This window comes from Aquila chrysaetos, chromosome 10 (genome assembly GCF_900496995.4).
Source record: "Aquila chrysaetos chrysaetos chromosome 10, bAquChr1.4, whole genome shotgun sequence".
Taxonomy (NCBI): Eukaryota; Metazoa; Chordata; class Aves; order Accipitriformes; family Accipitridae; genus Aquila; species Aquila chrysaetos.
This window is the reverse complement of record NC_044013.1, coordinates 28,219,456-28,235,370: the sequence shown is the minus strand read 5'-3', so window position 1 is coordinate 28,235,370 and position 15,915 is coordinate 28,219,456. Positions and strand designations below refer to the sequence as shown.

Here is a 15,915-nt window from a genome sequence, read left to right as displayed (position 1 = left end):
GCTCATCAGCACTACCAAATCTACAAATATTTAAGTAACTCACATGGATAATGAGACACAGCTTTAAATCTGCAAAAACACAGGAAAACCTAGTTCAGTGTAGGCTGAATTTCTATCAGGCCTTTCTCCTCACACCGAAAAGCATTTACACACAAGAGGCCTGTGACCAATGCTGAACATTTTAGAACAATTTCTGTGCAGACAGAATGACAATTGACAACCACTTAGACTTATTTTTCACCACTTACACTCCTCTATTAGCTTTGAGTTCATAGGCATTAGGTTGCTTATACCAAAAAATAGAAAAATTCATTATCAATAAAGTAACCAACAGAAAAGCAAATTTATTAGCCTAATTAAAAATCAGAATTAATGCTGCTAAGCAGGCAAACGTAAGCTTACATAGGCTTATGGCTTCCTTTTATATGTTATTTATTAAAGTGACAGTAAAGTCTAAAACAAGATATTTTAAACATTAACTGTCTGTCTCAGAAATCCTGGTTTTACTTCAATGTTGAGTGCAGGTCTTACGTGACATTTCCCATTTTGGTTTCTGTTATTAAAGGATTTCAAAACAATACTGTATGGTCACTGCCTATAGCCCTAAGGGGCTGAGTACACACATAACATAAAAGAGATCACAAACTCTACAAAATATAATTCTGATTTAATGTCATTCAAGCATTATGTTCCTTACCTTGGGGAAATTAATTTACTATCTGTGATGGCAAGCACTCTTCTTCAGCTACTCTGAATGCTGATAATATCATTTGAGGTACAACTGGAACAGAACTTGAAAATGCCTTACCTGATTTAATACATTCACCAAACTAAACAAAAGTTTGTCTGACAAACTTAACTTTCTCATCCTGCAAATAAAACACCTGCATTTCCTCCACTCCCAAAAAAATACCCATGTTCCCAATGGTTCACCTTTTTCACTAAGCACTCTAGCTCTTCCAAGAGCTTCCAAATTAATGACAATTAATTGGTATGATGGAAAATATTACCTACTTCCTATATATTTCTCCCAGTGATAAAATACGTATTTTCACAAGCATGCCTCTATGGGCTGTGCCAGCCCAGAAAGGCAGTTGCACACTAAGCTGAAATGAGGACAGATCTGTCTTTGGGAAGACTAATGGTCAAGGCCCAAGACACTGGGCAGCTCATCTGTCACATACAAAACCTACTCACCTTCAAGACATGTTAGTTTCCAGTAGAAAAATGTGAATAGGCTCATTTTGGAAGATGTAATGGTCCATCAGTTTTTGTTCTTAACTCGCTTTGCTCTTCCTCTCAGAACCTGGTATTCTGGAGATATAAAAAGAACTTCAATTTAAAATACAGCTCTCAGATAGAGATACTACGTTACATAAACATTACATTTCTTCCTGCTTTTTACCAGGCACACTGAAAGGTCATCTGAAACCAATCTGATGGGTCCAGTCACTGAATTACTATGTTGTCTTATCTCAAAGGCAGCAGTAAGGGCTTCTTTCTTTACCCTTGCAACCCTCACAGCTTACACATTTACTATCTACATTAGAGTAGCATACTGAGAATTTATCCTAAAGATTGGCAATGGGGAAATGACTTACTTAAAGTCATACTGGTGCCAGAACTGAGAATTACACTGTTATCAAAAGTCCCTTTTTACCTTGTCTGCTACATTTTACATACTGACATATTTTACTGCACTTAGGTTTATCTCAAAAGCATGAACACTGAACTTTTCTGCTGAATTTTGCCAAGGTTCCCTTGATAATAGATTAGCTTCCTTAATCTCATTAGAGACACTTGGTTCCGACTGTGCAGCGCAATCAGGGCACTTCTTAGCCTGCTTGGGATTCTGAGGAGTTTGATATACATTTGGAAAATAAGGCTGAAAAGGCAAAGCAAAAGCACTGGGAATGTAAATGAGCAAATGCCACATTAGAAACAAATTCCCTAGGAGGCCCATTTTGCAGCCAAAATAATGAGATCACTAGCAAGAATCATCCCAAGTAGATAAACGGTGTGTTACGAGATTAACCAAGGTCATGTTCTCTCATATCCAGCTTTTTAAAAAGATTTCTCCCCTGAAAACTTAACCCTAGGGCTCCATCCAAATTAAGAATTCATTGTTGATGTACATCAGTACAAACTGAATCAAAGCATGCTATATCCTGTCAAGTGCTAACTGCCCAAGGAAAGGCCACATGCCTTCTAAGTGAGAGAAACCTGCATTTGAGAGCCACCTAGACCCTGTGACTGCTGCTGCTGGATGTTCAGAGATAACTAGCAACTCATTAAAATACAACATTAAAAGTTTATTAAATATGCAAACATTAATGGAATTGACTAGCAGCTACTTAGGCAGACAAAATTTCAACACAGCATGTCCTGCAGTTCCTGTTATCAATATTCTGTCCTTTTGGAAGAGTCTGTGAAAGAGTCACAACACTACTCAAGGCAGTGAAACCCTCCATCTCTTTCACATTACTCAGGTCACACTCTCAAGGTTCCCACTAGTCAGGAAGTCTAGGAAAAAACACCTACTTCCCAATAATTACAGCTCAGTATATACTATCCATTTTCACTTTCACACTTGACTGCTTGAGATGCATTGTCTCCCCAAGATTTTTTTTTCCCCTTTGGCCATATCTGCAGGGCAAGTCCCACACCTCTCTGCAGGCTCACAGGTACAGAGGTTTTGCATATATCCCAAACTCATAGTTCTTGTTGACTTGCTGCTGGAGTTTGAAAGAACTACAAAGACAGAAGGAGTGTCATACAGACAATACAGATTAAAGAAGACCAGCCACTTAAAAGCAACTCTCCTGTAACTTCAAGTAACTTTGCACACACACAATGTGTGTAGAGCTCTGCTTGGAGCTACTCTTTCGCGGCTACCTAAAAAGAAGCATCAGAGTCCTCCATGCAAACAGCAACCTCAGTACATTTTGCTCCACAAAATGCAGTTTCATTCCTGGCTGACTCTGCAAAGTCCCAGTGCTTGGTGAGTATCTCAACAAACCTCCAGGTTTTTGCTGTAGAGTGACATCAGACTTGGAACTGTTCTTCACTAATACTATCAGCATAATCTGAGCTAGCCCGGGGGAAAGGAGGACAAGGAATATCTCTCATCACACAAAGCATAAACAAGCTCCTAAGAGTCTCTAATGCACCTCCAAGTGACTCTGGAAATAGCCTTGCTCTCTCAGTAGTAGCTTCAAAGAACGTCTGGAAGATTTAATCCTCTGATTATGGAGAAGAAAAAAAGTCTTCTCTCAACACACAAGTATGGTATAAGACCTCTGCCTTGGAGGTATGAGGTTTCAGAAAAAAAAAGACTGAAATGAAATCTTAGGGAGCCACCTGGAAAAAGCATGACTTAGCAGGAAAGAAGAGAAATTAAGGAGTATGAAGTACTGTGTCCTCCAAAGAAAACACTGAACTCATTGAGCACAAAGAGGAGAAACTAGCCATTTGGCTGAGCAGGTTCTTTACTATCATCTTTCCTGGTACTGATGACAGTCTCGTACTGGACAAGAGCAGGCTGTTATAAGTGTCAAAAACTACCCAGCACCCAGACCATGTGATGCAACACAAGTCTGAAATTAGGGTTTTGTTTCAGTCCTGCAACCAGATAGGCCTCCCACAAAACAGGCAGAAGGTTCAAGGATGCCTTGGCCAGGAGGGAATCAACAAAACCACCCATCCATCATCTGATGCAACACAAGGCATCACGTGTTGCCGAACCTTGAGTAGCAGCCAATTTGGGATCAGACATAAAATAGCCTCCCACTCCATGAATCAGGAAGCCTGGGCTTAGATTTAGATTTTTCAAAAGAGAACTGACAGTTTCTGTTAGAATGAAGGCAAAGAGATCGACTTCATGGTAATCCAGTTTCTGAAGAGGGCACTGTCCAAATCTCACACTCAGAATCTGGGGAATGATCTTTGCTGCTTCAGTGTGTTCAGAACCACAGGAAAGCAGCCAGCTCGCCAGCAAGCTCAAGGCGCTGGTCCCAAGGTCCCAACTGTTCCCTGACAAAGCAAAGGAAAGCCTGTACAAATCCTTTCATCTCTTAGGGACATCGTGATGACTCTTTCTGTTGCAACTTGAACATTCTGGCCCTAGACACAGGGAAAAAAAATGACTCTGCAAATATTCCCTATGGCTCTGAGGACTAGGAGGCTTCTATACAGGTATCTCCTCAGTCAACTGCCTACCTGGTCAGCTTACTGAGCTCCTGAACTTGACTGCACTGAACAGCACCCATCAACAGTTTAGCTTACCTCTCCCCAGAGAGCTCTTGCCCCCAGGAACAGGCAATGGATGATTGAACACAAAAATAATACTTGTAGCTTACAGCCAGCACATTTGTTCAATCTTCTGCCCATAAGGCTGCAAGAGGTCTCTAATCACGAGAACACATCAAACTAGTTAACCAGCACCAGTATTTCCTCCCATTATAGACAGGCAAGTACATCGAAACTACAGGACACTGTACCTTGAGGAATGTAAATAACCCATTTAAAGAGCGCTCTATTTGTAAGTGAAGCAGGAAGGTCAAAGCACTCTGTGTCAGCTATATGACATACTAACCTTTACTTAGGAAGATATGAAGAGAGAGAAGTCCTCCCACCAACCCTACGACTAAAGCAATTTTTAAAAATTCTCATTCCCAAAGGGGTGTCTTAATGCCTCCAAGCAACACCGCAAACTTTAGCATTCAGGTTGTTATAAGGAAAACGGGTAAAAAACAAATGATGTGAAGGAAAACTCAGAAATCGATTTGCTACCTGCTGAGGTCCATGACACCATCAGCATGAGACCCCAGCACTATGTTTTCTCCACCTCCACCAACATTCAGGTGCTTGGCTGATCTGAAGCCAGCAGCAGCACAGGATACAACAGCACCAGTCTTCGAGGGGTACCCGAGTAGTCCAGAAATAGGGAGGGATATAATTGAGAGGAAACTTCATCGCCTTTAGCCCTAAGCCATCCTGCCACAGACCAAAGGCCAAAACTGTAGTGGCCGCAGCACCAGACACCAAATAAGACAGTGACAATGCAACCGGACAAGACAGGCTGGCACAGTGACCCGGAGCTGCAGATGTCAGGAACATTGACCTTTATCTATGAGTCGTAGGGCAAATCTGTTCAGCTAAGGTAGGAGCAGCCATAACTCACAAGTCTCTGAAATGTGGACAAGGTGTTTCCTGGCAACAATAACAAACCAACGGAGTAAAATGAATGTTTTCTCACCAACTTGCTGCTGGATGACCCCGCTAACACCCCTTTGCAGAAGACAGGATCGTCTCTGACAGAACCACCACCAACAGCTGATCCAGCACAGTGACACCAAAGCTGACATTGCTACACTCCCCTCTGCTCAGCTCCGAGGTTAGATAGGCTGACCACCTTCTCCCTGAGGGAACTCCAAAAATAGCATTCACTAACTCAACAAAGTCTACACCTGAATAAACCACGGGCAGAGGTATTTGTTCACAGCTCACAGCACAGCAGTATGCTTACTCAGTAGATGGATGCAAGGAGAAATGTAGGCCACACATGCAGAGAAGAAGAGATATCCAGACTTGAAAGATATCATAGATCTCATTTTCAGAGTCAGGAAATTAATACCCATTAAAATAGCCTGCAAGTACGGGGGTACAGCTCAATATGAGCCAGCTGGGCTAAGGAAAAACACGCTTCATCAGAAAGTTAAAAAGTTGATGGTTTTTTCCCCACTAAATTGCCTGATGAATCATTAAAGAAAAATCTTTGTGATGTAACTATTCAGACTTATACAAAGAACACTCGTTATTAGCTCTCAAAGTAATCCTCTGACTGCCATCTGGAGTTTAGCCTAAATCTTGATCTCAGTCACACCAAACATCCATGCATCTCTGAAACATACCTGAAAATGAATCACACTACAACATTAAATTCACAAAGTGGAAAAAGTTGACAGGAATGCTAAAAGCCTGAACCACCTTTTACTCCACAGGCTCTTCACAGACAGCTCTATAAATGCACGTTCCAGAATATCCAGAGAGTGAGCAAGGAGCAATTCATGCCCATCACAGTTAGACAAACATTTTCAAAATTAATTAGTAAAAAGGCAGGATTTATCAACCCAATCCTCCATCTAAAACAAATTGTTTCTTCTATCAAAACCTCAGTTTGTAGCAAACAAAGTTGACATGACATACCCAACCTTATTCCAATAACACAGGAGAAAAATCTTCCTAGAACTAGATTCTAACAGTAAACCAGACTTACCAAAGATATAAAATAACTTATTCCCTCACCCACGTATAAACAGCTCAAAATATCTTACTATTAAAGGATGCAGAAATTCCTTCACCTAAAGCACCTTAGATGACTGATTTTTTTTTTTTTTTTTTTTTTTTTGCTAACAACCTCCTGATTAGCTTGAAACTCCTATTCCCCACTGGCAAAAAAAGAAAGTCTAAGAAGCCTCCCACCTACAAAGCCTCTTAGCCTGAGAAAAATAAGTTTTCTTTAATACATGGCTCTCTGTTGCATGCTGAGCTCCCCACAGCAAAGCATTCAAGAATGATACACACCACATCACCAAGGAAAAAAAATTATCAGTTCCAGAGAAATTCTTCTATTTTCATGCAGTTTAGCAACCAGATTTTAGACCTTTGTAAGAAAGCCCACAACAGCAAGGAAAGAGGCATGGAACAGGCTGAAAATACTAAACCAGTTACACTTAGTTGATATTTGAAAGTGAATCTTTGCAAGAATGAGAAACGTTTATTTTTTCAAGTGATCACATGCATATAAAACACAAAGAGCCTTCTACATTGGAAGGCATGGTCCCAGAGACGAGACCTCCTGACAGCTGGCACACAGAATTTCTTCCAGCCAAAGGTATGTCTAAGTATAAGCACGAGCAAGATTAAAAAGGACCACCAGACTTGGCACCAGCGATGAGATCCCAAATTCTAGTCATTTCACTATCTACAGAGAAACAGGGGACTGTCACCACCCCCAGGTACAAACTTAACTACCTACTCACATCATGCTGCAGCAACTACCAACACTGCGCATGAGTATTCTACAGGAAGGTTTATGCTTATGTAGTTAAAGACTACACTGCAAAAAACACTAACATTTTTAACATCTTATTTCACACTTTCTTTAAATGGTATTTTAATTAATTTTTATCTTCAACAGAGACAAGAAAGAAACAGAGGAATTAACTCTATGTTTAATCGGTTACAAGCGTCACCAAGCTGAGCCTCATCTGTGATCGCTAGCTGCTTCTGTGCACAGCCAGACTAGCTTCAGTTTGGTAGGGGGTAATTTTAAGTTGTCATTATCTTTGCCACAATACCTTTCTCATGGCTTCAGCTTTGCCAAGGGTTACACAAGACCAAAGTCCTATACAGCAAGTCAATATTTAACTTAAGCACTGTACTGTTAAGACCCGCCTAGAGTATTTGATATAGTAACTTATTAAATCTTACACTATCTTTTCTAACAAAGAATAATAAAGGGCAATTTACCTTCTTTATGAGAAGTTGTAAAGATAAATTCTACAAGGACACCAGTTAGATTCAGCTTTAATAATTTTAATAAGGGACCTAAAAGGAAATGTTTCCATGAAAGGAGTTCTAAACAATATGATGTGTACACCGCAGAACAGGTTCAAGACAGGGGCAGGAGCCACAGTGCAAAAATCATTTAAAACTAAACCACACCAAGTTCTGGAAATTCAGCACTTTTTCAAAAAGTAGTATTTTAACACTGCAATTAAGCCATTAAACTATGTCACAAAGGCTTATATAAAACTTTTGGACATTACAAGGAGAAGTATTTATTCTCTACTAAATATCTCAATAAAATCTATTACGTGCTGTACTAACATAGACTTCAAAATAATACAAGAAACAAAAGACTGATTTTTTTTTTTTTCAGGCCAATTGTTCTTAGTCTTAGTGAAGCTAACCAAACTGTTTAGATGCCAAAAAAATTCTTTGCATGCCCCTGATGTAAATAAAGTTTTGCTAATAGGCTCATCTTTTATCATCTTTTTGGACAGAGATCTTTCTGATGTCAGAAACAGCTGTTAAAATACAGTTCAGACTACAACTAAGAGCAATTTTTTGTTTACTACATCTATTTCAATTCTTTACCCACCTGTTTTTTGTGTCTAAATGCAATTTCTTTACTTACTGCTAGTACTCCCATCTTTACATTTAGCAAAACTGCTTTTGTTCTCTAAAACTGAACATCTGTTTTAGCAATGATTCCAGTGGAGTTATTGGTGATAATCACCACAGGTAAATTTCTAAAAATTCTCCAGTTCTTCATTTGTAACCCTCCACATGCACCAGTTTGGTCATCACCCAAAAGTAAACCTTTTCAGGAAACAAAATAAAAATATTTCTACTGTAAAAGAGTGGAGGAGGGGCTAAGAATATTAGCTATATCATGAAATAAGGAGATAGACAGTATTGCACAGCTTTCATCTAAAAAAATATCAAAACAAAACCAAAATAAAACAAACAAACCAACCAACCAACCCAAACCACAAACACTAGGCCAGCTCACCTCTCCAGGGAAGTGCAGCCTCAGGGAACACTTTCACAAGCAGCTTAACTGATTTTGATCCATAACACTGCCTAAATGGGTGGACTTGCCTCTCCCTGTTATATATACTAGCATGAGCACAGACACAGTCAGCTCCATCAGTTCATTTTCTGTATGGCGCTAATTACCGACTGGTTTGACAGATGAATCCAGCCAACCACGCAGCCACTTATACCTGCACATGAGAGGCCATGAAAATGGACAATCAGAGGGCTGGAAAAGAGGTGCAGAGGGCCACTCTTTTCAGCAGTAACAGCATGTTAAACCTGCTCTCTTGAAATTCCACACTTACTGATACATATAGTTACCATGAAAATGTAACCTCTCACATCCCAAATGCCTGCTTGGAGCAATCAGATCAGGAATCAAATACATCTCAGAGTGAATGCAGAAAGTATTTATTTTTTCACTCTGCTTTGAAGATGAGATCAGTATGTTAAAACCAGTCTACCTCTGAAGTAGTAAAACTAGAGGATGAAAGAAGAACAACTGCAAATGAAGTCACAACAAGGTCTTAGTAGTTTCCAGTAGCAAAACTCCCACAAAGCTCAAATGAGAAAGGAGGCTGACAGGTTCCTATCCATTTTCTCTAAAGGTTTTATTTTCACTGTACTATGCTTGCAAGTGTTACTTATATCCATCTCCATCCATTTAGCAAAAATAAGCTAGAGGTACTAGATTCTGCCCCAAGAACTGCTTCTCCCTATAAGGCATCAAGATGCTGTCTTCCTTCACAGTTTTAAGTGCTGCACTTCTTACCAGTTATCACTTTGTTTCATTCTATCGGGCTAAGCCAAAGATAGTCCAACTGAAGCATCTGCTAAAGCCATCCCTTTCACTCTTCCAAACTTCTGCCAGATGAGAGAAGCATCAAAATTACTACACTTCTTTTTTTTTTTTTTTACTGAACAGGGCACAAAACCATAGAAACTTGTGCTGATTTTTTTTTTTTTTTTTTTTTTTTGTCAACAGCCTCTAGGACGTTTTGCTCAGACAGGATTACGGTAGACACCACAGTCTTAACTCGGTAATGATCTGCTTCAGATTCTGTCTGGAGATTTACTTAAATGCTTCCTCCTTCCCGGGAAGAGGAGATAATACCCTGCGATTGTTCATCTGTCTCAAAATAGGCATTACCAACACCTGGCTTCGTTATAGGGCTGAGAAACTGCTAGCGCCACAGATAACTCTAACTTCTTTTTTTAAATGCGTAGAACTCTTTTTTTCTTAAATATGCAAGCGTGGAAGCTACGCGCCTCAAAACAGGAGCAGACAAACCGTGGCTCGGCCCGTGCAAAGCAGAAGCGACACCCGGGAGCAGCGGGACGCGCTCAGCAAGGCGGCGGGCGACAGCTCGCAGCCCTGCGCGCCCAGGGCTCACCCGGGAAGCACCGGTGGCCGTCCCGAGAGGAGAGGCGCCCAACGCTCTCGGACAGCGGCCGGGGGCTGAGGAGCCAGCCGGAGCCCCTCACCTCAGGGACGACCCCCGGTGCCCGCGCCGCCCCTCCCGCTGCCTGAGAGACAGGAGGACCCCGGCCCAGCCCGGCCGGCCCCGCCGCGTTACCTGGGCACCGCGTCCGGCGCCGCCGGCACCTCCCCGCTCAGCGCCAGCCTCGCCTCTGCCCCGTCACTTCCGGGGCCGCGCTCCGCTCCGCCGCCGGTAGCGGGGCGCGCAGGCGCAGCGGCGCGAGGGCGGTGGTTGGGCGTGGTCGGGGGGGTGGCACTGACGGGGGGGGTGGCACTGACGGGGGGGTGGCACTGACGGGCGGGCGGCGGGAGGTCGTGAGGCGGCTGCTCGTGGCGGGCGGCGGTATCCCCGAAACACCTCGGTCGTTTCTGAGGGGCTCCCCGTGGGCCAGAGAGCGTGTGGGAATCCCAGCTGCCCCGGGCAGGCTGCGGAGAATCCGGACTCTCGGACAAGGGACAGGCCCCAGCCAGGCCTCTCCTCGGCCTCTAGAGCAGTCAGTTTGGTTACCTGTCGTGGATAGCACTGCACCAGGTTTGTGGCCGAGTGCAATTAGGGCAGGCAAACCACCAGTGGTTTTCTTGTCATCTGAGGTTTCTCCTGGTTTTGAAAACTTAGTGATACCAACCCCAATAGTCAGATAATTTTTCAGCCAGTTCTCCCAAAATACTAGGATGCAGCCTACATGGCCAAACTGGATATTGAGGTGCCAAACTTTGACAGATGCTTTTAACATCGTACTTCACTACTGGACAGAAAAGAGTTCATTAGTGGTACGTCAATAAATCAACCAGCAATCTGGAATGGAGAGCAGAAACATTTATTGATTATGTACACCTTTTTATCATTATTGACAGTTTTACTGTCTCCTTCAAGAAATGGCCCTCTACAATTACCGGTGTTGCTTTTATTCATTACAAGTATATGAACATTTACATCATACCTGTCTTCTGTATAAATTGCCTGGCATTCTTCATGTCTGATTCCTCAAGTTATTCCAGTGTGTTGCATTGTTTCATGGTGATGCTAATACAGCACAATAGTACCTTAGACCACATGTAGATGCTGTGAATAAGGGGACTGTAATCTTGCTCTTTAGTGGTTTTCTGTGATGCTTCCATCGTCTTTTGTAGTATCTTCATTTGCTCATAAGGACAGCCACATCGCGTTAGCACTAAGGGAATGCAATACTTTGAACATTAATGAAGCTTTCTGAAACCATTCTGAATTTCCGTTCACACTTCTATTTTCTGCCAGTCTGTTTTACGTTGGGATAGCAAAGGGAGTAAATTAAGCAGGAAAGATGAACACTAATGTCCATATTACTGTTCATGGGGATGATAGCAAGCATCCTTTGTTTGCTGGCTTCACAGGGGGCTTTTTGCATTGCTTTTGGTGATATTGTCCACTGTAAACCAGCACATGTAGTATAAATAAAAAAATAAATAAATTTTTAAAAAGGCAGCAATACCTGTAAGACAGCACTAAGTGCTTATGTTTGCTCTCATTTTAAAAAATTCTGAAACACGTTCCCCACTTTTATTTCTCCCCTAGTGGAAGTCGTAACATTCACGTCACTCACTGCGATTTGCACGCTACGATTTGCAACGAGGGACTATAGTTGCGTATCACTCCGCTCTCTTGCTGGTTTGTCATGTATCATCAATACAAGAGGAAGGTCTCTCTGCTTGCACAAGCAATACCAAGGCTTGCCAGGAGGTGTTGCTTTGAAACCACACAAATATCGGAGCTTAAAAATCATGAAAGAGGCTTGGACTATTAAAAATAACCAACAGATACTTTGTTCTGGCGGGGAGAACTCAACATCCTCCATTTGAAATGGTAATTTTTTGTTTAAGACAATTTAAATCTGAAATGCATAGAGTAGTAAAGAGAGAAATAAATGCTCAACAGGGGACCCACTCGATGGGAAATACTGTGGGTTTGTACATTGCTAACAAATATGTTACAGCAGCTTTATGTGTGCAAAACTGTCAAGTTTTGTCAATCTTGTCTTTGCAGATCTGGATGTTAAAAAAAATACACATATATACATGTATAGATATTTTACAGACCTGATGCAGTGGGGATTTTTAGAGGGGTAACCTGGTTTCAAGAAGCCAAGGAGCAGAGTAAAGCCTCAGTAAGACAAATAGTTGTCCTGCTCAGAGAGCTGTGTCGCTGTGCTCTCCACAGCTGTACACATGCATTTTAAAAGAAAATGAGTTGTTTCTTTCTAAGGGGGAGTGCAATGTTGGATGTGCAACTGTTCTCCAACTACAGCCCTGTTTTTAAGTACATATTGACAGTGACAAATTTAATTATGCATTTAATTATGCCCAGCCTTGGTCTAGAAGACAGAACAGGAGGCAAAGTTTCCAAGACATTTAAAACCTTTTTTGCTAAAGGAAAAAATGCCTCTAAGGATACCCAGCAAGGAGGAAAAGTTTTTAAATATGGCTTTATCACATCAAGCTCAAACAACCTCCATTGCTAAAACAAGCTGAGGCTCTTCAGCAGAAATTTAAACTCTGGAATAGGACGATAACTTCACAGCCCACAATATGCCTTGGTGTGTAGATGTAGTTACCACACTTACTCCAGCTGTGCCTTTCAAAGAGCTATACGTACCAGTCCTGAGGCGACGAACTCCAGCTCACTGAGGCTCTGGAAGGCTGGTTTTGGAGACAGTTTAGAAAAGGACCTCACGGTTAGCAGAGGAGGTCACCTAAGGGTGTGTATAAACAAAGGAGCCTTTGAAAATTATTTTATGATCAGACGTTTACCAATATTGTTTTTTACCACAGATGAAGGTATTAGCCAGGATCAGAGAACGGTGTACCAGACAAACGATTATAAAGTTGAAGAGTTCAACAGCTCTTTTGAGCTGTTTGAATAATTTTTTTAAAGCCAAAAAAATTTTGAAAAAGGTGTAGCTGTGAAAGAGAAAGCAGAAAAAAGTTGGTGAATTTAGCTGGCCCTCTGAACCGTCGTTTCAACAGCAGGGTGTAATCAGGCCTGATGTTTAGACCAGCTGCTGTCAAGAACAAATAAGTTTTCAGAGCTCCTACCGCTCTCGGCACTGTGACCATGGGATTTACCACAAAAAACTCAGATCAGATTGTACAAGACAACTAGTCAAACCTTCCGTATTCCTCAGAGGTAGTTGCAGCAGAAATACTCTATTCCTACAGCTGGAACATCACTGCAGACCCTCCTTTTCAAACACCTCTGGGGTCAGAAAGAGACTTGTGCAACTAGTCAAATAATCATTTTCCAGGAATTTTTGTTCTGTGTGAATACGTTTATAGCAAATCAAGCTGCCTCTGCTGAAGTACCTTGCATCAATGATTGTCATGGTTTAACCCCAGCCAGCAACTAAGCACCATGTAGCCGCTCACTCACTTTCCCCCCCACGCAGTGGGATGGGGGAGAAAATCGGAAAAAGAAGTAAGACTCGTGGGTTGAGATAAGAAAGGTTTAATAGAACAGAAAAGAAGAAACTAATAATGATAATACTAATAAAATGACAACAGTAATAATAAAAGGATTGGAATATACAAATGATGCACAATGCAATTGCTCACCACCCGCCAATTGACGCCCAGCTAGTCCCCGAGCAGCGACCCCCCCAACTCCACTCCCCCCAGTTTATATACTAGATGTGACATCACATGGTATGGAATACCCCTTTGGCTAGTTTGGGTCAGCTGCCCTGGCCGTGTCCCCTCCCAACTTCTTGTGCCCCTCCAGCCTTCTTGCTGGCTGTGCATCAGAAGCTGAAAAATCCTTGACTTTAGACTAAACATTACTTAGCAACAACTGAAAACATCAGTGTTATCAACATTTTTCTCATACCTAACTCAAAAACATAGCACTGTACCATCTGCTAGGAAGACAATTAACTCTATCCCAGCTGAAACCAGGACAATGATATACTGGAATAAAAATTAACCCAAGTCTCCTATAAATAAAGCACCTGTTTGTATCATTCAGCACTTCCTGAACAAGGCTGATGATCCCAGGAGGCTGTAGAAGACTTGACAGACTCATGTTGTTCCAGCTCAGGAAGAAGCAGGATTCTTTTTCTTTTACCATACCACATTCTGAGTGGTCTGGAAGACAAAGCACAACGTTCACATTCATTGAAATCTGTCCTTTGGTGAATATCCCTCCTTACCATTTCTAGTAATGGAGTTTCTAAGGATTTGATTGATATTCCTGTTTTGAGAAGCCTTTTCTTTCTCTAGAACTGGAATGGGCACCAGATATGTTTTCTGAGCATTATCCTCCACTATGTAGTCAAAAGACCAGTAATCAAAGGGATGACAAAACTTAACAACCCCAGAGCAATGTCCACAATCTACTTCACTGCCTGCCTTGTCCTGTTGAAAGAAAGCCTTTCATTACTACTCCAACTTTCTTATGCAAAGTTAAGCCTCTACCATAATCATAGTTTACTTCTGAAATGGCATTGGCTGCCACAGACAAGTAAGAGTAGAGCTGTCCCCTAGCAGAGGATGAAGACATGAGCAATTTTAGATATGCAATTTTAGCTGTATTTCTCTTTGTATAGCAAGATATCTTTCCTTTTGGCAGGCCTTAGGGCTAGAGAAAGCTGCCACCATGTCTTGTGGTTTCTTAGTCAACAGCTGTTTTTCATCAAAGTATAAACTGCCAGACAGTCTGCAGGGAAAAGCCCTGCTCCTCACAGAACAGCCTTAGAAAGAGAAGTGCTGGAGACCTGTACAAGCTTTTGGTGAATTACTCAAAGCTTACAGAAGGAAACTTGACCATCTTGATTACATTTTGTCAAGGTTAAGTGCACCAACAGGCTCTGCAACCTCAATCCCCACCCATGGCTGCCTGTGCTGAAGATCCGCTCTGATATAGCAGAGCTGCATTGCCTCGGATCAGACTGCTGTGAGAATGGAAAAAAAAGCAAGAAGCCTAATCTGGGGCCCATGCCCATGCACTCTTCCTCCATTGGTCTGGGAGTTGCATTTAAGCTCAGACCCTCATGCTCGGTCCTTATACAACTCAGCACACAACAAAGCTCTGAAGACTTTAATTTCCTCTGCTGTGTACACTTAAATGCACTTCCTCTTCTCACTACCAAACTCTATTTAAGGAAGAAAAAAAGGCAAACATAAAGCTTACAACAATAAACCTTAAACATTTACTGGAGCCTTTCCATGACTCTGTAGAGCTTGCTTTTTTTCTTTTCTGTGAGCTTTCTTTTCCCGAGAACTGTTTTCTTCTGTGTTTATTCATGCTCAGAAGGGTCCTGTTTCGTTAGTTGTATTATTAAAGGACAAGTAAAATAGACCTGTAAATTATAAACAGAAAGTACAACTCAGAGTGATCTTTGGTTTCATTCTGGTCAATAAAAATACAACAGATCAGTTAGCCCTCTAAGGCGTAGTTTACATTGTTTTTATAAACTCCCAAAATACACTGTTTTACAAGCAAATTGCAGAGTATTATCCCTGGTTTGTTTGGGGTTTTTTTCTTACATTACTTAACAAGTGACAGAAGAGCTGTAGTGATCTACCACAACAGCAATAAAGGCAGTTGCTATGAGCAAAGACTATATGTTTGTACAGACCTTTCTGTATGCATAAATCAAGTTCTAAAATTATTTATACCTGTTCCAGACCAGGGGAAGGAGCTGCAGCCTTTCTGCCCAGCGGCTGACATGTAAAGGCCAAGAGATATAAAGGAGAGATTGTAGAGCTATAAAAACATTTCAAGCAAAGCTAACTTTCCACAACAAACCAATTAGGATAAACTGCACCCCACAGATTAAACCAACACCTTACAACCCACA

At 41.6% G+C, this 15,915-nt stretch overlaps 1 protein-coding gene across 3 annotated transcripts in view; it reads right to left on the bottom strand.

Annotated features, from left to right (window-relative positions):
- MAP3K13 (mitogen-activated protein kinase kinase kinase 13) overlaps positions 1-10,280 on the bottom strand; it is an 82,064-nt gene extending 71,784 nt beyond the window's left edge. Inside the window, exons 1-2 of one of the 3 annotated variants that reach the window (XM_030029370.1) lie at positions 10,185-10,280; positions 1,198-1,314 (exon numbers count right to left, since the gene is read on the bottom strand). The gene's annotated coding sequence lies outside the window, so the exon portion shown is untranslated. Of the gene's footprint in view, positions 1-1,197; positions 1,315-10,092 lie in introns of all 3 variants that reach the window. The other 2 variants (XM_030029371.2, XM_041127031.1) reach the window with 2 other exon arrangements.
- Between the last annotated feature and the right edge of the window lie 5,635 nt (positions 10,281-15,915).